Genomic DNA, 27,416 nt, shown 5'->3' on the forward strand with positions numbered 1-27,416 from the left:
ACAGGCAAAACATCCCTTTCAGTTGTTCTCAGAATCTAGTACTAACTCTAGTACAATCATAAACCAAATGTCTCCTTCACAAAAGATAATGTTGGCAGAATTTTTCTCCCTCTATTCTCTCTCTTCTATAGAACAGAAAGGGTATTAGCCATTTTATTCCAATGTGACATACAATCCCTGCCCTGCCTTTGCCCCACCCCAGCTATTCCTAATTTGTAACTAGTTGCAAGAAACTTACCCTAGAACCCAGGAGTATGTCAAGAGATGTCAACTGGTGTATCATAAAAATTTGGAAGTGTTTCTGAAGATGAAGAACAGGCATGACTGTGATGGGGTCAGTCTGTGCCCCCATCACCTCCAGAGACCCCGGACCAGACCCCACTCTGCTCTCTCCTAAAACGACAACCCCAGCAGCATCTTTGAGGGAGAGGACATGTGAATCGTTGGTAGGCAGATGAGCTGAGGACAGTAAGCCTACAGGTCAAGTGGAAGGCTGCCTCCTGCATGGTGCCTGCCAGTCCTGCCTCCCTGGACTTGGACCTTGTTCCTTCATCCCCACATCTCCCTCTGCATTATTCCAAGCCACATTTCAGGAACGATGTAAGCACCTCCTAACACTCTTATCATGTCAGTTATATGCCTTTGAGCTTTCAGTGCACGCATATTCTCGGCCCCACCACCGGCCCCTGCCCCAACTATATTGTCCTGCCAGGCGCTGCAACTTGGTCTTAGATGGCAGCCATTCCTGAGGGATTCCGACAGCCTTGCTTTCTGGAGCCTTGTTGTAATCTAAGACCTCCCCTCTGGAGACTGTCTTCTTTCACTCCCTGCTACGTTCCTGCTAGAACCACATCCTAACATCAAGGTATCTCTTTATCCAAGTTAAAAATCATGAAATAGGTGGGGTATTTACTGGTTGCTAAAAACCCATGGAAAAACTCTATGTTTAGTTATGTTATGTTAGTAGGTTTCAGCCATTCCAAAGAGTGAGTGATACCTTTTGAAAATCAGGGTAAAAATGCTACCATATTTGTCTAAGATTTTTATCACCTAAAATTAGATGCACTGATAAAATATCATATAAATACAGAAGCATAAAATATGTTCTCAGTCATACAGGGCCTGAGAATATTTGTCAAATAAAGACCCACCTTAAAACTTTCTTGGACCAAGGACTCAAATAAGAAGATAAATAAACACAGAAGGAGGGAGCAAAAGATATAGGAAGGTAAGGTAATAAAACACCCTGAGCAAGTGTATCATTGCCATAAAAAAAAGCCACAAAAAGCTATGGGAAAGAAAGAGAGAAATTATAACCATAAAATCCCAGAAATAAAAATCTAGAATTGGACAATATGAACATGATGAAAGATAATGGAAGGGACCAAATGAACTTGTCTTCCTGGGAGAAAACATAGATATTGACAGGGGTGTATAAAAGTGAATATGAGCCCTAAGCTAAGGGCAACCATAACAACAAAGTAGGATGAATAAATTCTATGCTAATAAACCCATATCTCTTGGATGGAAAACTGGAAAGAAGAGATAAGAAATTATAGTAATGGAAAATGTAAAATAATATGGCAGAATTAATGTCATGCAATAAGATAATCTCAGACACGAAGAGAAGTCTCTTGTGATAAAATAAAAAATCAAGATGGGAGAATATACGCTCAGTAAGAGACACACACAAACAAGAAGACATATAAAAATTGAAAAAAAGGAGGAAAAGATGTATCTGTCCAATATGAGCCAAGATAAAACTAGAAGTGCAGCCTTATTATCTTTAAAATGGAATTCAAGAAAAAGTTTTATAAGGGACCAAAAATAATTACATGCTGGTAAAAAAAACTCACTGAACAGGAAGATGTGACCATCATAAACATGCATTCCTAATAATATAGTCCCAAAGTTTTAAGATGTCCCAATGATTGAGCTGTAATTCTTTGAGGAGTGATCTTACACATCGTTTGAATGTCTTAAGAACTAAGGAAGCATTTCAGTGTCCAATTGGAGCTAAGTGAACACTTTTATACAACCTGAGGAAAGGTCCAATCCCACTGTGATATCCTTCTTGTGCAAAAGAGATTTCTATTTGATTCAAAGGACATATGGAACATATGGCTTATATGTGGACAAATGGGTATCATTATTTGATGGCTATTAATCAAGTGTCTAGTTGTACTTTGATCAGTCACACATGGGTAAACGTCAACAAATTTAGTAATCGGAAACAATTTTATGGTCATATTTTAGTAAAAGAAGTAAAACAGTAGTTACATTAAGCAAAAGGAAGCAACATAGGAAACTTGCCCTTAAGTTTCAAAATAAGAGACTCCTTAACTATGTAAATGCCACATATCACATATGGCTTTTGTTGCATGGAATAAGTAGAAAGGTAAAATAAATGAAAGCAATGAGACCAACAATTAGGTTGAACTATGTGAAACTGATAAAACTGATGTTTTCCTACATCAAGAACTATTGAATAAGGCAATTTCATAGGGATCAACCCCATATAAAAGATAGTTGCTTATCTAACCTTCTTTTAATGCTATTCCTTTTCTTAAATATCTTTTAAGAAATACATATTTAAATATCTTTTAAATATATGTATGTATTTTGTATATATGTATGTGCCGAAGTGAGCACAGAATACATACGTACAAAATACATATATTTTAAAGACTCAGTTTGCAAAGATAAACGCCTCCATCAGGGATTTCATTTATTTCAGAGCCCGCAGCTGCCTCCTTCTACAGACCATCACCCTTAGCTGAGAAGAGCATCCCAACGCTGAATTCCTTGACCTTCTACCCACACCGAGACCCACAGCTGATGATGACTGGTAAGGTGTATCCAAGGGCAGCTCCTTTGCCTCAAGTGTGGGTGACCTTGCAATTTATGCTCCAGAGCCCTCTCCCTGTGAATTAGGCAATGGCTAGCCTGTCTGAGATCACTCTTCCTCTTCTCCTTGCCCTTCCAAATCACAATGTACACCCTCCCTTACAGGACGTTTTTCTGGAGAGCCATGCCCTCAGCCAATCACAAATACCAGAAACCCTGTCTCAGGCTCAGCTTCTAAGGAACCTGGTCCAAGACACCAGGCAGTGGGGATGGGACAGGTGGCAGCTGAGTGCTTTGAAACACCAGGGGCTCATTTTTCCTTAGTGCCTCCATCTGAACAAGGTGCAAACAATGCCTACGAAACACAAGCATGGTCTATCAATTCTAAGGGGCCAGCATGTTATTTTACAAGAGCTTTAAAATGAATCGTTCTCCAAATATACTTTTCCATGCTAAAAATGCCATCCAGCCTGCATCCTACTGCACATCTCTTTCGAATTAGCAAATTCTTAATTTTTAAGGTGATTTTATTAAAAGAATTACAATGAAAACTTTCAGCTAGATGGCAATACGTGGGCTTAGGGACAGATACATAAAAATTGGATTGTTCTTCTTTTCTGGAATAAATATACAAGTCAACTGCTTGTGATTATATTAAGTACATTTTTAAATGATAACTGACAGTGAGATAACCCAAAACATGCCTGGTTTCAAATGCCAGCCTGTCATTAAGGCACCTATTGTGTTGATATGTTCTTTTTGCCCTCTAGTGGAGAATCTAACAAAATATAATTAATACTTAATTTTTCAGAACTGCTTCTATTAAAATACCTGCTCACTGGCATTCTTTTTTTTTTTAATGTTAAAAGTCCAATTAGTTTGCATTTAGCCATTTTAAACAGAATGTTCTTCCTGAACATATTATACAAATTCATCCATTTAGAAAACAATTTGGCATAGGCCAACAGGGCTCAGGTTTTGGTTTCCGGAAAAATCTCAAACATTAAAAACCAATTTTGAGTTTATAGAGGTTCTTCTCCTATTCCACCCACTTCAAATGTTCTCTTCTAAAGCATCTTAATAGTTATCCAATTCTCATTAACTCCAAAAGTTGTCAGAGAAGTTTTAGAATTAGGAGCAAGGCAGGTTATCTCCATGATGATAGAAAATAAATTACCTTGATTTACTCAGAAGGATTTCTAATTATGTAGACAGAACACAAACAGACATTATTAATGAGGAGGATAAAAAGAGGTTTTGCTTCCAAAAGTCAAGATGACTTTTTTCAATAAATGTGGCTACCTCAGTAAATTTTTGTCAGAGTTTTATATAAACAATGGCTCTCTTAGCCACTAACCTTTGGAACTGTGGCTGCCAAAGAAGGTGGTTCACAATAAACCCAGGCTCTGGCAATCACTCACACTGGCCCTTGGGTGTGTCACTTGGCATCTTTAGTCTTCAGTTTCCTCATCTGGAAAGTGAAGGAAGTCAGGTGGCCTTGGTGGTTACTTAGTTCCTGTTCTGATATCTCCGTCCTATCCTGTCATTTAACCAGAAGGCAGCCTGTGATTCCAGAGGGGAGATGTCCAAGAGGGTGGTGATGCAGCTTCAGCGATAGATTTTTTTTTTGGGAAGGGGGGCAGTTTCTTAAGAAAAATCAGTCAAGTACCAGCTTTTAAGCCCATTCTGTGGAATCCTGTACACATTATTTACACTTTCTGAGCCTCAGTTTCTTCATATGTAGAATAAAGGGGATAAAACCTACTTTATGATTGTTTTGAAACTGAAATAAAATACTGTCTACAAAGGAAGTGGCCTGTGGTCTACTTTTTATAAATATCAATTCCTCTTGCACAAAATCTTGGAGATGCCTCACCTCATTCCCTGCTTTCTTCTCACAAGTTCAGATGAGGCCAGAGAGGAAGAGCGGTCCAGCAGTCTTACTTCTTGCTAACTTTAAACCATATTTCCCAATCCCAGTGGTTTCCTCAATAGTCTGGCTTGCTTTCATTTTCTCAAGCTCATCCTGTTCCTTTTCTTTCCTGCCTGGAAAACTTTAACCATGCTGTTCCCTCTGCCTGGATGTCCAGCCCGGCCCCAACTTTTGCTTCCTTCCAAACCTCAGATGAGACATCATTTCCTTACTAAGCCTTTCCTGATTCATCACATGAGATCAGGACCTCTGTTCTATGTGCTCATAACTACTTGTTTTCTGCATAGCAGGTGTCACAACGATCATTTACAATGATTTTTTTTTTGCTTATTTGTTATATCTGTTTTTCCCAAATAGAGAAGAGGTACCTGGCAAAGGCCCTTGCTTTCCAATGCATGACCGTCACAGACACAGCTCTTTGCAAATAAGGGGTACTCAATAAATCTTTGTGAAATGAATATAGTGTGCTTTGTCAACTGCCAGACTCCAGAGTTCCTAGATTTTGTGTTGAAATTAAAAAGTTGCAAGGTCTATGCTCTTTGTTATTGGTGGAGAATTAGGCTATTTGTTGGACAAGGATTTTGTAAACTTGAACCCAGTCACATAACTTAGTGTTCATTTTCTCCTTCTGAAGCTATGCCCAGTTATAAACTGCTTAGCTCAAAGGGGTGTTGCTTTATTCTTTATATATTTGTAGAAGATTTTTCACATCTTTAGATCTAAATATTTACAGCTTACATTAGAAAAGCAAGTTTTTATTTCGAAGCCCCTTCAGCCTTTGAAGCAGTTGATGAAAGTTAGAATTACTTTAAATTTTTCCGTTCTCCAGCTGAGTCATAATCTGCTTTAACTTCTGTTGATTGATTTTGTTAAAATATCAAAAGAAACCTCAGAAAAGAAATCTCATTTCAGAGGAGCTACTAAAAAATTTAACTCATGTTGGAAATATGTCTTTAATATTAATATTTTAATTCATTTATTGAATTTCTATAGGTTCATAGGGTCAGTTCTCCAAGTAGCTATGCAATGATTGTACCAGTTAAGATAGTCTCAATAATGGTAAAAATATAAACTTCACAAATGGATTAAATTTGAAAATTAAGAAGTAGGAGATAAAAATAGGGGAAAAAAGAATGAGAAACGTCAACATTAAAGGTGAAATATCCAAAATTTTAAAGAAAGGATGGTCATGATCTAGGAAGCAGGCTAAAGCCAATTTCTGGAGAGACCTGTCCCTCTGACCATCCTGGATATAAAAGTTTCTTTCCTTCCTTGGCTTCCTACCTCATTCATAGTCCATGCACCTACCCCCTAATACTCTGTTATGTGAAAATAAAAGTCAGTAGGACCCAATTCCCTCAAAGATGTGACTGTCTATTACAATCATTTTTTTTTTCCCTCCTATTTCTGAAACTGTGTACTTCTCATTCATAACACATTTTCTAGGTAGATTCCTCACTATTCTAATAGATGTCTCACCCTTGGCTTATTATAAGTGGAATGATCCTTTATGTAGAAAAGACAAATAATGGATGGAATTGGGCTGAAAACACCACCATTTTGCTCACTGAACTCTCATTTTTTATCACAGAGAAGTTATATTTCCTTTTTATTCTTAATCTACAATCTCAAAAGCAGCTGCTTGGAAACAGCCTAATAAAACGGATCAGTAAATATTCTGTTGACATATCATAAGGATAAAATACATTTCAAGTAAAATACTTCATCTTTCTTAGTAAAAACATAATTCTAATATAAAAGATTGTTATACTTTAAAATCTCTTTTTATGAAAAAGACACTTTAATTTCTTAAAAAGTAAATCATAAGAAAGTGCATGTTGGCAGCTGTGGTATTTTTTCAAAGAGAAATGACTTTTAATGATTGAAGTAGTGCACTGGAAAAAAGATATGTACCTCTGATTCAATAAGTCCAAGAATACTGGATGTATAAACACTCAACCCAATTGTAAATGCTACAAGCACATAGGTACAATTTTGACTAAGAACTCAACCTTACATTTTACAACTTACTCTAATAAAAAAAAAAATCCTGTGACCTAAGTATGTATATATACTATTTAACAGTTGTTTTTACTTACTAGGGGTTTTATGAGAAAAAAATCAATTATAATCAAACACTTATAAACATGTCAGTATAAACAGTTTTTCTTTGTAAAGTTATTTTTCATAATGAAGTTCATTTTCTTGCTGAATCATTACAGAATTTGAAAAGCAAAAGAGGAAAGTTTTGCTATCATGGAGGAAGTATAGAATTTTCAATGGAGTAAATACTTTAAGATCACTCAGGCCAGTGGAAGTTCTGAGTTTAGAAGTTCCAACTAAGTCCCAGTAATCTGCATTTGTCTAAGATCTCCAGGTAATTCTGATGCAGTCAGCCCAGTTTATCTCCAAGAGTAAGAGTTTTGGAACCAAACCCAATACGCTACTATTACTGATGAGAAAAAAGAAACCCACAGAAGGTTAGGTTGTTTATTTGAGGTGTTTCTTGTTTCTTAAGGTAGGATTGTATTGCTAAAAACTTCCCTCTTAGAACTGCTTTTACTGCATACCATAGGTTTTGGGTTGTTGTGTTTTCATTGTCATTTGTTTCTATGTATTTTTTGATTTCCTCTTTGATTTCTTCAGTGATCCCTTGGTTATTAAGTAGTGCATTGTTTAGCTTCCATGTGTTTGTATTTTTTACAGATTTTTTTCCTGTAATTGATATCTAGTCTCATAGCGTTGTGGTCAGAAAAGATACTTGATATGATTTCAATTTTCTTAAATTTACCAAGGCTTGATTTGTGACCCAAGATATGATCTATCCTGGAGAATGTTCCATGAGCACTTGAGAATAATGTGTATTCTGTTGTTTTTGGATGGAATGTCCTATAAATATCAATTAAGTCCATCTTGTTTAATGTGTCATTTAAAGTTTGTGTTTCCCTATTTTCATTTGGGATGACCTGTCCATTGGTGGGAATGTAAATTGACACAGCCACTATGGAAAACAGTATGGAGGTTCTTTAAAAAACTAAAAATAGAACTACCATACAACCCAGAAATCCCACTACTGGGCATATATCCTGAGAAAGCCATAATTCAAAAAGAGTCATGTACCACAATGTTCATTGCAGCTCTATTTACAATAGCCAGGACATGGAAGCAACCTAAGTGTCCATTGACAGACGAATGGATAAAGAAGATGTGGCACATATATACAATGGAATATTACTCAGCCATAAAAAGAAACAAAATTGAGTTATTTGTAGTGAGATGGATGGACATAGAGTCTGTCATACAGAGTGAAGTAAGTTAGAAAGAGGAAAACAAATACCATATGCTAACACATATATATGGAATCCAAAAAAAAAAAAAAAAAAGTCATGAAGAACCTAGGGGCAAGACGGGAATAAAGATGCAGACCTACTAGAAAATGGAATTGAAGATACAGGGAGGGGGAAGGGTAAGCTGGGACAAAGTGAGAGAGTGGTAGTGTATATATGGACATATATACACTATTGAGCCAAATGTAAAATAGATAACTAGTGGGAAGCAGTTGCATAGCACAGGGAGATCAGCTTGGTGCTTTGTGACCAGCTAGAAGGGTGGGATAGGAAGGGTGGGAGCGAGGGAGATGCAAGAGGGAAGAGATATGGGGATATATGTGTATGTATAACTGATTCACTTTGTTATAAAGCAGAAACTAACCAAATAAATAAAGCTAAAAAAAATAGAAACCCACAGAAAAAGAGTGAAGTATGTGACACAATAGCATTTATGTAAATTTAATTATAGACACACAAAATAATAATGCAACTTTTGAAAGAAAATATACTAAAAAAAAAAAACGGAAACAAAAATCACTTCAGTATAGTTGCCTAGGGGAGGAAGGAAAGCAAAGTGAAAAATCAGAATGAAAGAGAATACATATGTGAATAAATTTGGAGGGATTAAAAGTAATGAATAGATTCTAATAAAAGAAAAAAGACAATTTTAGATGAGAGTATTGTCCTACTAGCTATGTTGATGGATTATTTCTTTACTCCAGCACCAAAATTCTACAAATAATAGACAGCATGTTGAAAAATATATAAAACTGGGTACTTAAGGTGGAATGTGAAAGTTTCATTTACCAGTTGATCATGGTAACAATTCTATGCTAGAGATTCTATTTTTATTGCTATTTTATAGGTAAGGAAACTAAAGAAAGAGTTTGAATTGCTTTTCCAAATACAGACATAAAACAATTCATTTATTCAACCAAATTGTCAGTAACTGATATCTTATTATAAAGTCTGTAGACAAACTTTAAACTGTATTTCACTATAGGTATACCCACTGATCAAATCAAAACACCTGCTAATGAGAAGGCTCAGTAAAAATAACTGAAACCATATCATTTTAAAATATTTGATTGATTAAAATGGTTTGTTACATTAATACACCTATAAAATATTTACTTACAAAAAAGCTTTTTTTAAATAAAATTATTTTTAAAAATAGAAAAAGACATTGGTATCCTTAAAAAGAAAATTTCTGGGAAAGATCAAGATGAATGGTTATCCTATGTAGGAGTATACATTTTCCTCTCTCTGTGGGAGACCTTAAAGTCTTGCCCTAACATCTAGCAATGGTGACAGCAGCCTGGGCATCTGCACTAGGAATGGTCATGACCTTGGGGAGACAGCAGTGAGCAGTGGCTTGAAGTGAGATCTTAGTTCCCTGCCCAGGAATTGAACCTGGGCAGCCTGGGTAAAAACCAGGAATCCTAACTGCTAGTCCACCAGGGGATAGTGGCTGGAACTAGAGCCACCCTGGCTCTTGTCCCCCTTGAAAACAAGAATTTTTCAAGGAGACAGAAGCTGTAAAAATAGGCACAAAGTTTATTATTAGAGGCACAGCACAACATGTGGGAGAGCACACAAAGAAGCAGTTTATTTAAGACAGAAGCAAGGCAGAAATACACATCTAGAGAAGAGTGCAGGTGTCCTCCTGAATGAGGAGTGCACTAGGGAGGTGATTTAAATCACTTATATAGGGCAGTTCTTCTGGGTCTTCGTTTACCTCTGTCCAATCATCTCACTTAGTTTCCCACATCTGCCCTGGCCCAGGGCCCTCTCCGATACGTGTATGCATCTTTTAGCCAAGATGGATGCCAGTGTTGGGGGGCAGTCCTCTGGGAGATTGACAGCACCCAGAGGGATAGCATCCCCTGCTTTTTTGACCCCCAAGGAGCCTTTCTGCACATGTGCAGTCAGGGAGGTCCCCTTGACCCCAAGAATGATAGATGTGGTCATCTTATCCCTTTACTCTAGCAGAGCTCAGCTCCTGCCATTAACTTTTTCCTTGAAGTTGGAGACAAGCCCCAATTTACTCAGCTTGACAAATTCCAGCTGCTCATCCCCAGAGCCCATCTACCTCCTACCTCAGACAGGGCTGAGAAGTGTTCTGGACAGGAAGAATAGAGGTGGGAGATGAATAACTACCTCTCTCCTGCTCTGAAGGGAAAGCTAGAGTGGAAGGGATTTTCAGAGGCTACTCCAGAGACAAGCACTGAAATATTCAAATTGAAATTGCTGGAAATATAAGAAATAGCATCTTGTCTCCACAGCCTATGGTTGTGCTAAATAAAAGGTCAAAAATGTAGGAGGGATAAGAAAAGAGGAAAAGGTGCACAAAGCTGAGTACTTCTGTGAGTACCCACTGTGAGTACTTCTGAGTACCCACTGTGAAAGTGGGCCAGAAGAGTTAGAATTTGGGTTAGACTAAAAAGACAGGGCTACCTCAGAGATTGTGAGAGTGGAAGACAGAATAAATGAGGCAGAGGCTGGAGAAAAGGTTAAACATTTGGGAGAGTGATAAACTTCCCACAGATGCACGTTATATGCACGTAGGTTTTCTCACCTGAGGGTCAAGAAAGTAGCTGAGACCCCACGGCGATGTATTAATGGGGCCAGAGAAGAGGAATCTTTCTAAATGAACTGAATTCTTAAAAACAGAGAGTGGGTGGCACTAGACCTAAACACAAAAGATGTGTTGTGGGTGGTACTTTATTAGCTTTGAAGATAAACATTTTTAAATGCATTGCAAAATGGAGGAAAAATTGGCAAAATGACTCTAGATGAGAGACAATTTTAAGATAGTAGCCTCACACACCCAGACACAAATTCCTTGGTAGCTTTATTTTTTCAGTAGTTATAGGTAGCAAATCATAATTATCAAAAATAAAGAAAATTCTCTCTATTTTTGATAGCCAAAGTTTTGGTTTTCAGGATCCCGGACTTCAAATTTAGATCAGAAACATGGTATGTGTGGATATATATTTTATAAATCATGGAACCACATGTGTCATCTCAGACCCTGACATTTTAATACCAGCCTCTCAACTTTAAAAAGACTGTCCCTGCTTCTCTTGGCCTGAGGGCTCTTTCTGAGGAGGAATGCTCCCCTCCCCAACCTCAGGTTGTCCAACTCTGAGTTGTCTGCTCTCCACTGGCTCCCAGAATCCCTTGGGAAACTCAAGCTCCAGTTAGCTACAGTGGCACCTTGCTTGGTGATACACCCTTTATTTTACCCTTGTCTCAGTCTCCACTACCTTAATTGCTATTCCTTGGAACCTCCCAAATTAACTACTAATATATGAATCCTTTTCTCAGGGAAATCCAAACCAAGATATGACTGATTCTCATTACTTGCGGTAGTTCTGTCCCATAAAGTAACTACAACCATGGAATTAGCAAATCCTGAACCATAGCTCTGAGAAGAAATACAGGATTGGGTTCCTGTGAGCTTCTAATTACATTTTCATCAGCCAATCAGACATCACCTTGTTTACCTTGTCTTCTGTTTAAAGACATCTGATTTAATATATATTATTGATTCATTAACTCTGAACTCACAGCTAACAGCACCATAACTCATGCCTGAAGGAGCTTACCTGACATGCACATTTTCTCTGTAAGGCACATCCATCACAACATTCTTGCATTTGAAACACTAGACAGCACTGCAGCACTAGGCTTAGGGGCCATTTAAAATAGCAAAATCACCAACAGAAAAGCACAATAATTCCAAACACGTGGGACTAGATTGTCCATGAAAAGAACCATTACTTATAACGTAAGAAAAACAAAACAAAACATCACCTTGTTCACCTCAGCTGGGAACATGTGCACAGGTCAATCAAGTTTTCCACTGTTCCCATATGTCCACACATGACCACAGAAGTGCAGTGAGTACTGACTTTTTAGTGAGTAGGCAAATTAACAAATATGGAATCTTGTGGAACTCCCTATGGCAAAGGGAGCAGGAACAGAAGAGGAGAGAATATGTAGAGTCTCTAAGCTGATGGTTCTGAGATGGCCTCAGAATTTATCTGCTCCCAGAATGTAGGTAACAATAGCAATACATGCTATAGATGCTCCCATACATGCTATAGATGTTCAGGATTAGCTGACCTAGAGCCAATGAAGTCATGTCGTGCAGGTGAAGAAAGAAGGATGCAGTGATGTATTATAGGATTGATGGTCATGTACCAGCCAGAACTGAGGACACGCCAAAGGATATCAGCATCCACATATAACAGAGGAACATCAGAGACCTCCTGGTACCCTGAGGTTTGGGTTTCTAATAAGGTTGTGCTAGGAGCATTTGTTTTAAGGTTAGTGGTAGAGTTTTTAGTAGTGTTATACATTTTAGAGAGTGAGAAGGTGGAGATTGTGTTTGAGTTTAATGGGTTGGGAGATTGGGTTGTTTATGATATAGGGGATTTTGGGTCTTTTAATGAGGAAGCTATGGGAATTGCTGCTTTATACAGTTATGGTACTTGATTGGTGATTGTTACAGGTTGGTCATTGTTTATTGGTGTTGTGGTTATTATGGAGATTACTCGGGGTAACTAAATAAGAGCATACCAAGGGTAATAGTGATAAGGAAAGATAAAAAGTAGAGTTTGATAAGGGCTTGTTGGTTTGAGGTTAGTATGGAAGCCTTTAGTTGAATAAAGGCTGTAGTTTTTGGTAAGATGATTTCTAGTCAAGTTAGGTCTAGCAGGGAGGTTGCTAGTTTTTGGCTTATTGATAGGTTTAGGTGAGGGGGTAGGTGATGTATGATTGTGGGGAAATATCCTAATAGAGTGGAGAATTTAGTGGAGTTTGAGGGGTGTATATATTTTAAGTTTTGTGTTTTGAGGTTGATTTCAAATGCAAGAATAAAGCCTAAGGTCGTTATTATGAGAGCGGTTAGTTTTAGGTGTAATGGTATGGTTATTAAGGGCGTGGTCATTGGAGGAATATTGTTGGATAGAATGAATCCAGTGAAGATGCTTCTGATTAATAGGCATTTGATAGGGTTAGTTAATAGGGGATTATTTTCATTAATGTTCATGAAGGGAGGGAAGCGAGGTTGTCCTAGTAGTGTGAAGAAGATGATGCGAGTGCTATAAATAGCTGTGAGGGAGGTAGCGGTTAGAGTTAATAATAGGGCTCAGGTGTTGGTATAAGACAAAGTGGCGGCTTCAGTGATGGTCTTTAGAGTAGAATCCAGTGAGGAATGGTATTCCTGTTAGTGCCAGACAGCCAATGATAAGGGCAGTTGTGGTGAAGGGAAGGGCTTTGTATAGTCCGTCCATTTTTCAAATGTCTTGTTCGTTGTTTAGGTTATGGATGATAGAGCTGGAACATAAGAATAATATAGCTTTAAAGAAGGCGTGTGTGCAAATGTGTAGAAATGCTAGGTAAGGCTGGTTGAGACCAATTGTTACTATTATGAAGCCTAGTTGGCTGGAGGTGGAAAAAGCAATAATTTTTTTGATATCGTTTTGGGTGAGGGTGCAAATGGCTGTGAATAAGGTGGTGAGGGCGCCCAGAGAAAGAGTAATTGTTTGAATGAGTTTGTTGTTTTCTATTAGAGGGTGGAAGCGGATAAGTAGGAAAATTCCTGCTACAACTATTGTGCTTGAGTGGAGTAGGGCTGAGACTGGGGTGGGACCTTCTATTGCTGAAGGGAGTCAGGGGTGAAGTCCGAATTGGGCTGATTTTCCAGCTGCGGCTAGTACGAGTCCTATGAGAGGAAGGTTTAAGGAGTTTTGGTTGAGTATGAAGATTGTTGTAAATCTCAAGTGTTTATGTTACATAGAAATCATGCTATTGACATAAGGAATCCGATATCTCTGATGTGATTATATAAGCTTGAAGGGCGGCTGTGTTTGCGTCTGTCCATCCGAATCATCAGCCGATGAGTAAGAAGGATATAATGCCTACTCCTTCTCATCCAATGAAGAGTTGAAAGAGATTGTTAGCTGTGATGAGGATAAGTATAGTGATGAGGAAGAGGAGCAGGTATTTGAAGAATTGGTTGATGTGGGGGTCAGAATGTATATATCATATTGAGAATTCTATGATAGATCATGTGATGAACAGTGCCAAGGGCATGAACATGAGTGAAAAGTAGTCTATTTTGAAGCTAAGTGTTAGTTTAAGGGTTTGGATGGTAATTCAGTGTCAATTTGAAATAAGTGCTTCTTGGTTAGTGTGAAGATATATTATTGTTGGGATTAGGCTAGTGAAGAAGGTGGAAAGGACAATATTTTTTACATAGTGTTGGTACTTGTTGCTTTTGTAGAGGTTTGTGTTGGATATTATGATTGGGGCAGTTAAGATTAGTAATGTGAGTAAAGCAGAGGAAGTGAATAGGTTTATTACTTTTATTTGGAGTTGTACCAATTTTTTGGTTCCTAAGACCAATGGATAACTGTTATCCTTTAAAAGTTTGAAAAAGCCACATTGTTAGGTGTGGAGGCATGAGTTAGCAGTTCTTGCAATACTTTTTCGGTAAATAAGAAGTTTTGGTCTTCTGTCACTAGTTTCACAAACTAGTGTTTTTCTTAAACTATATTTACAATAAAGGGGACCTAGGACAATTTTGGGGTTTAGTGATAGAAGTAGTAGGAGAATGACGTGTAGGGCTACTGAAGCGTGCTCTCGCGTGAAGGAGGGGGTGAGGTTGTTGATATGGTGAGTATGTTTGCCGCGTTCTGTTGTGATTAGCATATACAGGGAGTAGAGGGTGGTGATTACAATATTTGTTCCTATTAAGATAATAGTGAGGTTTGATCATGAGAAGGCTGATACAACCACGAGTAGTTCTCCGATCAGGTGGATGGTGGGGGGTAGAGCGAGGTTTGTGAGGCTTGCTAGTAGTCATCAGGTGGCTATTAGTGGGAGAAAGATTTGTGGGCCTCGTGCTAGGATTATGGTTTGGCAGTGGATTCGTCCATAGTTTGAGTCTGCCAGGCAGAATAGTATAGAGGATGTGAGGTCATGGGCGATTATTAGAGCGGTAGCTCCTATGTAACTTCAGGGGGTTTGGATAAGGATAGCTGTGATAACGAGTGCTATGTGGCTAACTGAGGAGTATGCGATGAGTGATTTTAGGTCTGTTGGACATAAGCAGATAGAGCTGGTTATGATTATTCCTCACAAGGAGAGCATGAGGAAAGGGTAGGCTACATGTTCTCTCAAAGGGTTAAGCATTGATGTAATTCGTAGTATGCCGTAACCTCAAAGTTTTAGTAGTACAGCTGCAAGGACTATTGAACCTGCAATAAGGGCTTCTACGTGTGCTTTGGGTAGTCAAAGGTGTAGTCCGTACAGAGGTATTTTTACTAGGAAAGCTATTATACAGGCTAGTCATATGAGAGCTTTGGATCAGGAAGTGGATAGTGGTTGGGCTTAGTGTTGTAATAATAGGAAATTTAGAGATCCTGTTGTATTTTGCAGGTATGTTAATACTACTAATAAAGGGAGGCACCCGATTAATGTGTAGAATAGGAAGTAGAGTCCTGCATTGAGTCGTTCTGTTTGGTTACCTCAGCGAGTAATAATAATGAGAGTGGGGATTAGTGTGGCTTCAAATATGATGTAGAATAGGATTAGTTCTGTGGCGGTGAATGTTATAATTAGGAGTGTTTGTAATATAATTAGTATTGTATATAAAGCTTTTTTCAGATGAGTGGTTCTTTGAGAAGGTGGGATTGGCTTGCTATTAGTATCAAGGGAAGAAGTCATATTGTTAGGATTAGGAGTGGTGTGGAGAGGGGGTCGGAGAAGAATGTTAGGGAGTAATGAAGGCTGTTGTCCTTGAGTTGATTGAGGAGGAGTAGGCTTGTAAAGCTGATTAGTAGGCTATGAGTTGTGGAACTAATTCAGATAAAGTCGCTTTTTGATAGTCAGGATAGTGGGAATGATGAATTTTAGCATTGGAGGAGATTGAGGCTTTGTACGTAGTCAGTGCCGTATGTGTCGGAGATTATGACTAGTAGGGCTAGTCCAATGGCTGCTTCACAGGCTGTGAATACTAAGAGAATAATTGGTATCATGCTGGCCAAGGTGAAGTGTGAATTTAGGATTGTGAGGGCTGCTAGGATGAAGAGTGATACCATTATACCCTCTAGGCCGAGTAGTGCAGATATTAGGTGGGATCGGTATATTAATAGGCCTACAAGAGATATGGTGAAGGCTATTAGGATATTTATATGGATTAGAGACATTTGGTAATTGTGAGTTTGAATCACACTCTAGTGGGTCGAAATCACTTGTTTTGTTTTAAACTAAGTACCATATTTGTCTCATTCTAAGCCCTTTTGGGTTCATTCATAGGCTAAGCTGGCTGCTAGTAGGGAGATTAAGAATAAGATTATAGTAAGTATTGTGCTTAGGTTGTTTGTTTGGGTTGCTCAGGGGAGGGGAAGTAGGAGGGCGATTTCCAAGTCAAAGAGAAGAAAGATAATTGCTACCAGAAAGAATTTTATGGAGAAAGGTAGGCGGGCAGATCCTATAGGGTCAAATCCGCATTCATAGGGGCTTGTTTTTTCTGCATACATGTTTAGTTGAGGGAGTCAAAAAGCGATAAATACGAATAGTAAGGCTAGTGTTGTATTTGTTAGTAGTCTTAATAGGAGATTTATTGTTCTTTTTCGGAGTGTACCAAAACTAACTGATTGGAAGTCAGTTGTACTTATTAATACTAAAAGGACTATGAACCTCATCAATAGATAGATACGTAGAGAAATAGTCATACGATGTCTACGAAATGTCAGTATCAAGCAGCGGCTTCGAAACCGAAGTGGTGATTTGATGTGAAGTGGAATTATATTTGGCGTATGAAACAAATGATGAGAAAAGTGGATCTGATGATGACGTGTAGTCCGTGGAAGCCTGTGGCAACAAAGAAAGTGGACCCGTAGATTCCGTCTGAGATTGTGAATGGAGCTTCGAGTAGGGTAAAATAGCTTGGAGTAGGGTAAAATAAAGGCCGAGTATGATTGTGATGAAAAGGGCTTGAAGTATATGTTTGCGGCTTCCTTCTCTGAGACTGTGATGGGCTCAGGTGATAGATACACCAGAGGCTAGTAATACAGAGGTGTTAAGGAGTGGGACTTCTAAAGGGTTTAAGGGGTGGATGCCTATTGGTGGCCAGCATCCACCTAGTTCGGGAGTGGGGGCAAGGCTTGAGTGGTAAAAGGCTTAAAAAAAGCCTGTGAAAAATAGGACTTCTGATAAGATGAATAAGATTATTCGGTATCGATGTCCTTTTTGGACGGTTGGTGTGTGGTGGCCCTGGAAAGTGTTTTCTCAGATGATGTCTTGCCATCATTGGCACATTGTTAGGATGTTTGTGAGTAAGCCCAAGATTAGTAGAATTATTGAGTTGAAGTGGAATCATATGATTAGGCCTGATGTTATAAGAAGTGCTGAGAGAGCTCCTGTGAGGGGCCAAGGACTGGGGTTTACTATGTGGTATGAGTGGGTTTGGTGGGTCATTATGTATTGTCATGCAGGTATAAGCTTACTGGGACAGTGAATACGTAGGCTTGAATTAAGGTGACAGCAAATCCCAGGATGGTTAACAGAGTAAGAATGGAGAATGTGATGAGAGGGGTGAATAGGCTGGTGCTTATTAGTGCAAGAGTTGTTTTTCCAATTAGATGTAACAATAAGTGGCCTGCTGTAATGTTGGTGATTAGTCATACGGCTAGTGCTACTGGTTGAATAAGTAGGCTAATAGTTTCGATAATTACTAATATGGGAATGAGGAAAGTGTGTGTGCCTTGTGGTAGAAGGTGGGCTAAGGATGTTTTTGCTTTGTGGCAGAAACCTGTAATAATGGTGCCAGCTCATAGAGAAATAGCCATTCCTATGTTTATTGAGAGTTGTGTGGTAGGTGTAAATGAGTGGGGTAATATTCCAAGAAGATTTGTGGAGGCAATAAATAGGAGAAATGAGATAAGTATTAGAGATCAGGTTTGTCCTTTAAGGTTATGTGTATTTATTAACTGTTTTGATGTAAGTTTGATTAGTCATTGTTGAATGGAAATTGTGAGATTGTTAATTAGTTGATTTGGTGTTGGGAATAACATAGTGGGGAATATAATAATTAGAGCGGTGATAAGGATGCCTAGTATTACTGGGACCATGAAAGGGGTAAATAGATTTTCGTTCATATAATGTTTCAAGGGGTTTGTTGTTTTTGTGTTTTGGTGAATATTAATTTGGGGTTGGGGGAGTAGAAATGTTTTGAGATTTTTAGTTGGAATAGTGTGAAGAGGGTTAGGAATATAGATAGGATAGTAAGGAGTCATGTTGATGTATCTAGTTGTGGCATGTCATTAAGGGGAGCTTTGGCTCTCAATCTTTAACTTAAAAGGTTAATGCTAGTTTAGCTTCTTAATGAGATTATTGTATGGATGCAGATCATTTTTCAAAGTTCTCTAAGGGTACTAGTTCGAGAACAATTGGTATAAAACTATGATTTGAGCCACAGATTTCTGAACATTGCCCGTAGAATAAGCCTGGTCGTGTTGATATTAAGGTTGTTTGGTTTAGGCGTCCAGGGATTGCATCTGTTTTTAGGCCTAGGGAGGGAACAGCTCATGAGTGTAGCACGTCTTTGGAGGAGACTAGTATTCGGATTGTTATTTGTATAGGTAAGACTATTCGATTGTCCACTTCTAGTAGTCATAGTCCTCCTGGTTTTAGGTCTGATGTTGGGATTATGTAAGAGTCGAAGTTTAGGTCTTCATAGTCGGTGTATTCGTAGCTTCAGTATCATTGGTGGCCTATTGTTTTTACAGTCAGAGAAGGGTTATTAATTTTGTCTATTATGTAGAGGATTCATAGGGAGGGTAAGGCAATTAGAATTAAAATGGTGGCTGGGAGGATAGTTCAAACCGTCTCTACTTCTTGGGCGTCTATTGTGCTGTTATGTGTTAGTTTGGTTGTAAGTATTATGGTGATGATATAGAGGACTAGGGAGCTAATTAGGAAAATAATTATTAATGTATGATCATGGAAGTGTAGGAGTTCTTCTATAATGGATGATGTTGCATCTTGGAAGCCTAGATGAAAGGGATATGCCATGGAGATATACAGAATTTTCACTTGTGACTTAACTTTGACAAAGTTATGTAAGGCTTTACTAATAACTCATTTATAAAGAAAGACATAGTTGTTATGGTGTTGGCTTGAAACCAATTAGAGAGGGTTCAATTCCTTCCTTTCTTGATCATTTTGGGTTGACATATGCTGGTTCTTCAAATGTATGATATGGTGGAGGACATCCATTTAGTCATTCAAGGTTTGTGGAGGTGAGGTCTACTGTTAATACTTCTCGTTTGGATGTAAATGCTTCTCAGATAATGAAAATTATTAGTATAACTGCTGTTAGTGAGATGAAAGAGCCTATTGATGAAATAGTGTTTCATGTTGTGTAGGCGTCTGGGTAGTTGGAATATCATCGAGGTATGCTGGATAAGCCTAAGAAATGTTGTGGGAAGAATGTTAGGTTTACACCTACGAATATAATTATAAAGTGGATTTTTGCTCATGTTGAGTTAAGTGTGTATCCTGAGAATAGTGGGAATCCGTGGACAAACCCTCCTATGATGGCGAAGACAGCTCCTATTGAAAGTACATAGTGAAATTGGGCGACTACGTAGTAGGTATCATGGAGAACAATATCTAGTGATGAATTAGCTAGAACGATGCCAGTTAGGCCACCTACTGCGAAGAGGAAAATAAAGCCTAGGGCTCATATTAGAGCAGGGGATCATTTAATATTCCCTCCGTGAAGTGATGCTAATCAACTAAAGACTTTTACTCCTGTGGGGATAGCAATGATTATAGTGGCTGATGTAAAATATGCTCACGTGTCGACGTCTATACCAACCGTGAATATATGATGAGCCCATAAAATAAAGCCTAAGAACCCGATAGAAACTATGACTCAGACTATTCCCATATACCCAAAAGGTTCTTTTTTTCCTGAGTAGTAAGTTACAGTGTGTGAAATTATTCCGAAGCCAGGTAAGATTAGAATATACACTTCGGGGTGGCCAAAGAATCAAAATAGGTGCTGATACAGGATTGGGTCTCCTCCTCCTGCAGGGTCAAAGAAGGTTGTGTTTAGGTTCCGGCCAGTTAATAGTATGGTAATTCTGGCTGCTAAGATGGGTAGTGATAATAGGAGTAATACTGCTGTGACTAGGACTGATCATACGAAGAGGGGTGTTTGGTATTGGGTTATAGCGGGTGGTTTTATGTTAATGATAGTTGTAATGAAATTGATAGCTTCGAAGATTGAGGATACAATGGCTAGGTGTAGAGGGAAAATGGTAAGGTCTACTGAGGTTCCTGCATGTGCTAGGTTTCCGGCTAAAGGGGGATGTACAGTTCAGCCTGTGCCCACACCAGCTTCAACCATTGAGGATGCTTTTAGTAATAGGAAGGAAGGAGGAAGTAGTCAGAAGCTTATGTTGTTTATATGGGGAAAAGCTATGTCAGGTGCTCCAATTATTAAGGGAACTAGTCAGTTTCCAAACCCACAAGTTATGATAGGTATGACTATGAAAAAAATTATCACGAAGGCATGGGCTGTTACTAGTACATTATAAACTTGGTCATCTCCGATTAGTGTGCAAGATTGACCTAGTTCAGCGTGAATTAATAAGCTTAGGCCCGTGCCTACTATTCCTGCTCAGGCGCCAAATAACAGGTATAAGGTGCCAATGTCTTTGTGGTTAGCTGAGAATAGTCAGCGATTTATGAACATAGGTAAAATGGCCGAGTAGGTATTAGACTGTAAATCTAAAGGCAGAGGTAGAGTCCTCTTTTTGCCAAGTCCTGTGGTGAATGATCATCTTGAATTGCAAATTCAAGGAAGCAGCTTCAATCCTGCTGGGACTTCTCCCGCTTTTCTTTTCTCGGGGCAGGAGAAGTAGATTGAAGCCAATTGATTAGGGTATTTAGCTGTTAACTAAAAGTTTGTGGGAGATGTATCCCTCCAATCTAGTGAGGATTTAGCTTAATTAGTGTGTTTGATTTGCATTCAATTGATGTAAGGTATAGTCTTGCAATCCTTATTAGGCAGGGGTTAAGTAAATTGTACTTGCTTAGGCCTTTGAAGACTCTTGGTCTGATTTAACCTAAACTCCTACAGTAAGATGGAGAGTATTGGTGTGAGAGGTAGGAGTATTGTGGATATTACGATTGCTGTTGGTAGGAGGGTTATCTGTTTTGTGGAGTGAATCTGTCGTTTTATTTTTATGTTGTTTGTAGAGGGGAATAGGGTTAATGCTGTGGAGTAGGCGAGGCGTATGTAGAAATATAAGTTGAGTAGTGCTGTAATGGCTATGAATGTTGGTATAATAAGAATATCGTTTTTTGTTAATTCTTGAATAAGCATTCATTTGAGTATGAAACTTGAAAGTGGAGGGAGTCCTCCTATGGAGAGTAGGGTGAGCATGGTGAGGGTTGCGGTGTTGGGTATTATGTTTCATGTTTGGGACAGTGATAATGTAGTGGTGGTTGAGTTTTGGATGAATAACATGAACATGGTGAAAGTTATTGAGATATAGATTAGTAAGTTTAGTAAAGTTAGGGTTGGGTTATATAGTAGGATAGTTGTTATTCATCCTATGTGGGTGATTGATGAGTAGGCCATAATCTTTCGGAGTTGTGTTTGGTTTAGTCCACCTCAGCCTCCAACTAGGATAGAAAGTAAAGATATAATTAGTATTAGATGTAGGTTGATTGATGGTGAGATTTTATAGAGGATTGATAGGGGTGCAAGTTTTTGTCATGTGAGTAGGATTAGGCCTGTAGTTAGGGGAATGCCTTGTGTTACTTCGGGTAATCAGAAGTGGAAGGGGGATAGTCCTAGTTTGATAGCTAGGGCCATTGTTATTAGTATAGATGCTGTTGGGTTGAATAGTTTTGTGATGGTCCATTGGCCGGAGTGTAGTAGGTTAATAATGACTGCTATTATGAGTAGCGTGGATGCGGTAGTTTGTGTTAGGAAATATTTAGTGGAGGCTTCTGTGGCTCGGGGATTAGAATTTTTTATTATGATGGGGATAATGGCTATTGTATTTATTTCAAATCCAATTCAGGCGAATAGTCAATGAGAGCTGGTGGTTATGATTACTGTGCCTAGGATGAGGGCTATTAGGATAATGATAAGGATGGATGGATTTATTAGTATGGGAAGGGTATAAACCAACATTTTCAGGGTATGGGCCCGATTGCTTGTTTAGCTGACCTTACTGTAGATTATAGTGTAAAATGGTAGCACAGAGAACTTTGAATTCTTAGGGGTAGGTTCAATTCCTATTATTCTAGAAATAAGAGGGTTTAAACCTCTATTATTTACTCTATCAAAGTAACTCTTTTGTCAGACATATTTCTTGTCTTTTATGTTTGAGGGGGAATGCCTGTTATTATAATGGGCAGTGAGACGTGTCATATACAGAGGACTAGTGTTAGGGGAAGGAAATTCTTTCAGAGTAGGTGTATTAATTGATCATATCGGAATCGGGGGTAAGATGCTCGAATTCATAGGAAGGATATTGTGAGCAGTACTGTTTTGTGTTTTGACAATGAGGTTTTTTATGTATAGTTCTGGTGTGTAGGGGTTGTGGAATGCTCCTAGAAATAAGATAGTTGTGAATATATTTATTATAATGATGTTGGCATATTCTGCTAGGAAGAATAGGATGAAAGGGCCTGCTGCATATTCTACATTGAAGCCGGATACAAGTTCTGATGCTCCTTCTGTTAAATCGAAGGGGGCTCAGTTAGTTTCTGCCAGGGTGGAAATGAATCATATTATGGCTAATGGTCATGAAGGAAAAAATAGTCATAGTTGTTCTTGTGTTGTGGTTAGTGTGGTTAAGGTAAAGGAGCTGTTTATTAGGAGTACTGATAGGAGGATAATGGCTAGTGTTACTTCATATGAGATTGTTTGTGCTACTGCTTGGAGAGCTCCAATTAGTGCGTATTTTGAGTTGGAAGCTCAGCCGGATCACAGGATAGAGTAGACGGCTAGGCTGGATATTGCTAGCATGAATAATATTCCTAGGTTTATGTTGATGAGGGGATATGGTATGGGTAGGGGGCTTCATATTGTGAGGCCTAGGGTTAGGGTAAGTATGGGTGCGATGATAAATATAGTGGTGGAGGATGTAGCTGGTCGTAGGGGTTCTTTAGTGAATAGTTTGATTGCATCAGCAAAGGGTTGGAGCAGGCCATGTGGGCCCATGATGTTTGGTCCTTTTCAGAGTTGTATATAACCTAGGATTTTGCGCTCTACTAGTGTTAGGAACGCTACAGCTAAGAGGATAGGGAGGGCGAGTGTTAGGATATTAATTATAAACATTTTGTTGGGGAGAGGATTTGAACCTCTGGGTGTAAAAGTTTAAGTTTTATGCAATTGCCAGACTCTGCCACCTCAACAAAGCCCTGGTCTTGGGCAGGTATGATTTGCGCTTATTTATTAAGCTGAGATTAGATCATTAATTGTTTGAAGGCGCTTATTTGAAGTTGGCCTTATTTCTCTTGTCCTTTCGTACTGGGAGAAATGCGTAATAGATAGAAACCAACCTGGATTACTCCGGTCTGAACTCAGATCACGTAGGACTTTAATCGTTGAACAAACGAACCCTTAATAGCGGCTACACCATTAGGATGTCCTGATCCAACATCGAGGTCGTAAACCCTATTGTCGATATGGACTCTAGAATAGGATTGCGCTGTTATCCCTAGGGTAACTTGTTCCGTTGATCAAAACTTTGGATCAATAAGTGATATTATGCTTTGGCTAGTAGGCCTAGGCTTTAATCACTCGGAGGGTTTTTTGTACTCCGAGGTCACCCCAACCGAAATTGTCAACCCATATAAAGCTTTGTTAGCCCTTGGTGGTTTGGGTTTGTGATTTTGGGGTTGATTAATTGAAGCTCCGTAGGGTCTTCTCGTCTTATTTTGTTATCCCCGCCTCTTCACGGGGAGGTCAATTTCACTGATTAAAAGTAAGAGACGGTAAAACCCTCGTGTGGCCATTCATTCAAGTCCTTATTTAGAGAACAAGTGATTATGCTGCCTGTGCACGGTCAGGATACCGCGGCCGTTTAATGATTGTCACTGGGCAGGCAGTGCCTCTAATACTGGTTATGCTAGAGGTGATGTTTTTGGTAAACAGGCGGAGTTTGTGTTTGCTGAGTTCCTTTTACTTTTTTAAATCTTTCCTTAATGCACGCCTGTGTTGGGTTAACAGTGTTTTTAATAAATAATTTAGTGTTGGGTTATATTTACTAGCTGTTAATTATCAGTATATTATCAGTTACTGATGTAAGCTTGTGAGAGGAGAAAAATTTCTTGTTACTCATGTTAACAGTATTGCTTCTATAGTTGTATAGATTAGTCCAATAGTCAGGCTAGGAGTGGGTTTACTTATTGTTGGAATTAAAACATTGTTTTATTGTCGAGCTTGAACGCTTTCTCAATTGGTGGCTGCTTTTAGGCCAACTATGGTTTATGTTTATATTACTCTCTAGTTAAGGTTGTATCCATTTCTAAAAAGCTGTACCTTTTTAGACTAACGATTAAATATACGTTAAGACTTGATGTGGTTTTTAGTATTATTTAACGTTGAACTGAAATTCCTTTCTTGGACAACCAGCTATCACCAGGCTCGTTAGGCTTTTCACCTCTATTACAAGTCTTCTCACTATTTTGCCACATAGATGAGTTTGTTCTGGTTACTGCTTGTAAGTAGCTCGTCTGGTTTCGGGTAATTTAGCTTAAGGTCTCTTTGCTAAGTTGTTACTAGTTAAGTCATTATGCAAAAAGTACAAGGGGTAAGCGTTGCTTTTTTTTACTTTTAGTGTTTCTTTCATCTTTCCCTTACGGTACTTTCTCTATAGCGCCATTGGTGATTAAATTTCTATCTCCTATACTTTAGATGTATGATGAATGTTTTATTTGGTTAGTTTATGGTAGTAGCTGTGGGAGGGGGTGTGGGCTAGGTTTAGTTCAAGATATACACGGGTTGTGGAATCTTCTAGGTGTAAACTAGGTGCTTTGTTTAAGCTACATCTTGTTTTATCCAAGCACACTTTCCAGTATGCTTACCTTGTTATGACTTGTCTCCTCTCGTAGCTTAGCATGGGTTAGTGAGCTGGGGCTCTGCTGTGGTACTTGAGGAGGGTGACGGGCGGTGTGTGCGTGCTTCATGGCCTTATTCAATTAAGCACTCTGCTCTTAAATTACTACTAAATCCTCCTTTGGTTTTTAGATTTCATAAAAACTTTCGTGTGGGTATGAGGGGTGTTCTTAGTATAGAAAATGTAGCCCATTTCTTCCCATCCCATAGGTTACACCTTGACCTAACATTTTTATGTATGGTAGTTATGCTTACTTTTGCTCCCTTTTAGGGTTTGCTGAAGATGGCGGTATATAGACTGAAGTAGCAAGGGTTGGTGAGGTTAATCGGGGTTTATCGGTTACAGAACAGGCTCCTCTAGAGGGATATGAAGCACCGCCAAGTCCTTTGAGTTTTAGGTTGTTGCCAGTAGTACTCTGGTGAATAGTCTTGTTTTGTGACTATTTAGGTTTATGACTAAGCATAGTGGGGTATCTAATCCCAGTTTGGGTCCTAGTTGTCGTGTACTCAGATTGTACTAAAGTCACTTTCGTGGTTTAGCTTAGTTTTAATTATGGCTTTTTACAGCTTAATTAGGATTTGACTTTATTCTGTGTGATTCCTTAACACTCTTTACGCCGTGTCTCTATTAATTTGGGTCAACCGTATGACCGCGGTGGCTGGCTTGAAGTTTACCAACCCTAGTTAACATGACTTAGTCAAACTTTTGTTCATGGCTTAATTTTTATCACTGCTGTGTCCCGTGGGGGTGTGGCTAAGCAAGGTGTTGTGAGCTGCTAGAGTAGCGTGCTTGATACCCGCTCCTTTTGATCTTTGTGATTTGGAGGACATTCTCACCGGGATGTGGATGCTTGTAATGTGTAAGTCTGTTAAGAATTAATAGAAAGGCTGGGACCAAACCTTTATGTTGATGGGGCTGGCGAGCCCATCTAGACATTTTCAGTGTCTTGCTTTATGAAAAATTTAAGCTACATTAACCTATGGGGTGTAAAAGATGTTCGTATAATTTCATTATGGGGCTTGTGTCAGATTTAGTATTGATTTATGAATAAAATGGTTCATAGATCTAGGGAGGAACCTGTATAGGGGGGTGGTAAATATCTAAGCAGATGATTAGTTTTGTATGGGATAAGGGGGGTTTGATCCACTACGAGATACAGTTTTTTGAGCCCGGGAGGAATAGTGGAGTACTATGTCCTGTAACCATTAATTTAATTGCACATGTTGGTTGTGCTAGTCAAATAACAAATACATACAAGTCCAGCTACAATTTGCTTGACTGTGACGAGACCTTTTAAGGTCATAGCTGAGTCTGTGCAAATCCCTCCCCCCAAAATAAAAAATACCAAATGTATGAAACCTCAGTTATGTGTGAGCATGGACTGATTAGTCACTAACCCATCGAGATGTCTTATTTAAGGGGAACGAGTGGGCGATTTTAAGTTAAAATTGTCCTGAAGTAAGAACCAGATGTCTTATAAAGATCACTGTTAGCTACCCCCACGATTTATGGGCCCGGTGCGAGAAGAGGGAACCCTGCTGAGCGGGTTGCTGGTTTCACGTGGCATGTTGATTAAGCTCGTGATCTAATGGAGCGGCCATAGTGTTAGATGACTTGAATTTGTTTCAGGACATGTCCTATGTACGATCAATAATTTTATGTAATATGTAAAATTAATAAAATTTAATACGAGCTTTAACTGCTCATGGGGAAAATAATTGAATGCACAGTTATACATAGCATGTACATATATACATTTACAGGAAGACGCTATTATTGACACGTGGAGGTACATGTGTGTATGATTTATATAACAAAAGTATTATAAAATAAATTATTTTCATTACTGACATAGCACTGTAGCCTTGTGGTTATTCTACAATAAACCTTTTTCAGGGAATAGTTTATGTAGAATTTCAGCTTTGGGTGCTGGCAGTGAGGCGCAATGCTTCTTCCTTGAGTCTTAGGGAGGTGTGGTTTTCTCCTTTTCCGGTTTACAAAGCTGGGGTATTTTGTTATACTACAAAGACTCTTCACTTTAGGAGTTTATTCTCGATAAGACTAGTTACTGGTATTAACACTAGGATTAGGAGAAAATATAAGATGGATGCTAATTGGCCTACAATTATGTATGGGTGT

At 38.7% G+C, this 27,416-nt stretch overlaps 1 protein-coding gene and 1 pseudogene across 14 annotated transcripts in view; both read right to left on the reverse strand.

Annotated features, from left to right (window-relative positions):
* Positions 1-27,416, reverse strand: part of MLIP (muscular LMNA interacting protein) — a 293,648-nt gene that overhangs the window by 20,531 nt on the left and 245,701 nt on the right. The window lies entirely within an intron of this gene.
* Positions 17,516-18,284, reverse strand: LOC117200637 (ATP synthase subunit a-like; annotated as a pseudogene).

The sequence above is a fragment of the Orcinus orca genome, chromosome 10 (assembly GCF_937001465.1).
Source record: "Orcinus orca chromosome 10, mOrcOrc1.1, whole genome shotgun sequence".
In the NCBI taxonomy this organism is placed as follows: domain Eukaryota; kingdom Metazoa; phylum Chordata; class Mammalia; order Artiodactyla; family Delphinidae; genus Orcinus; species Orcinus orca.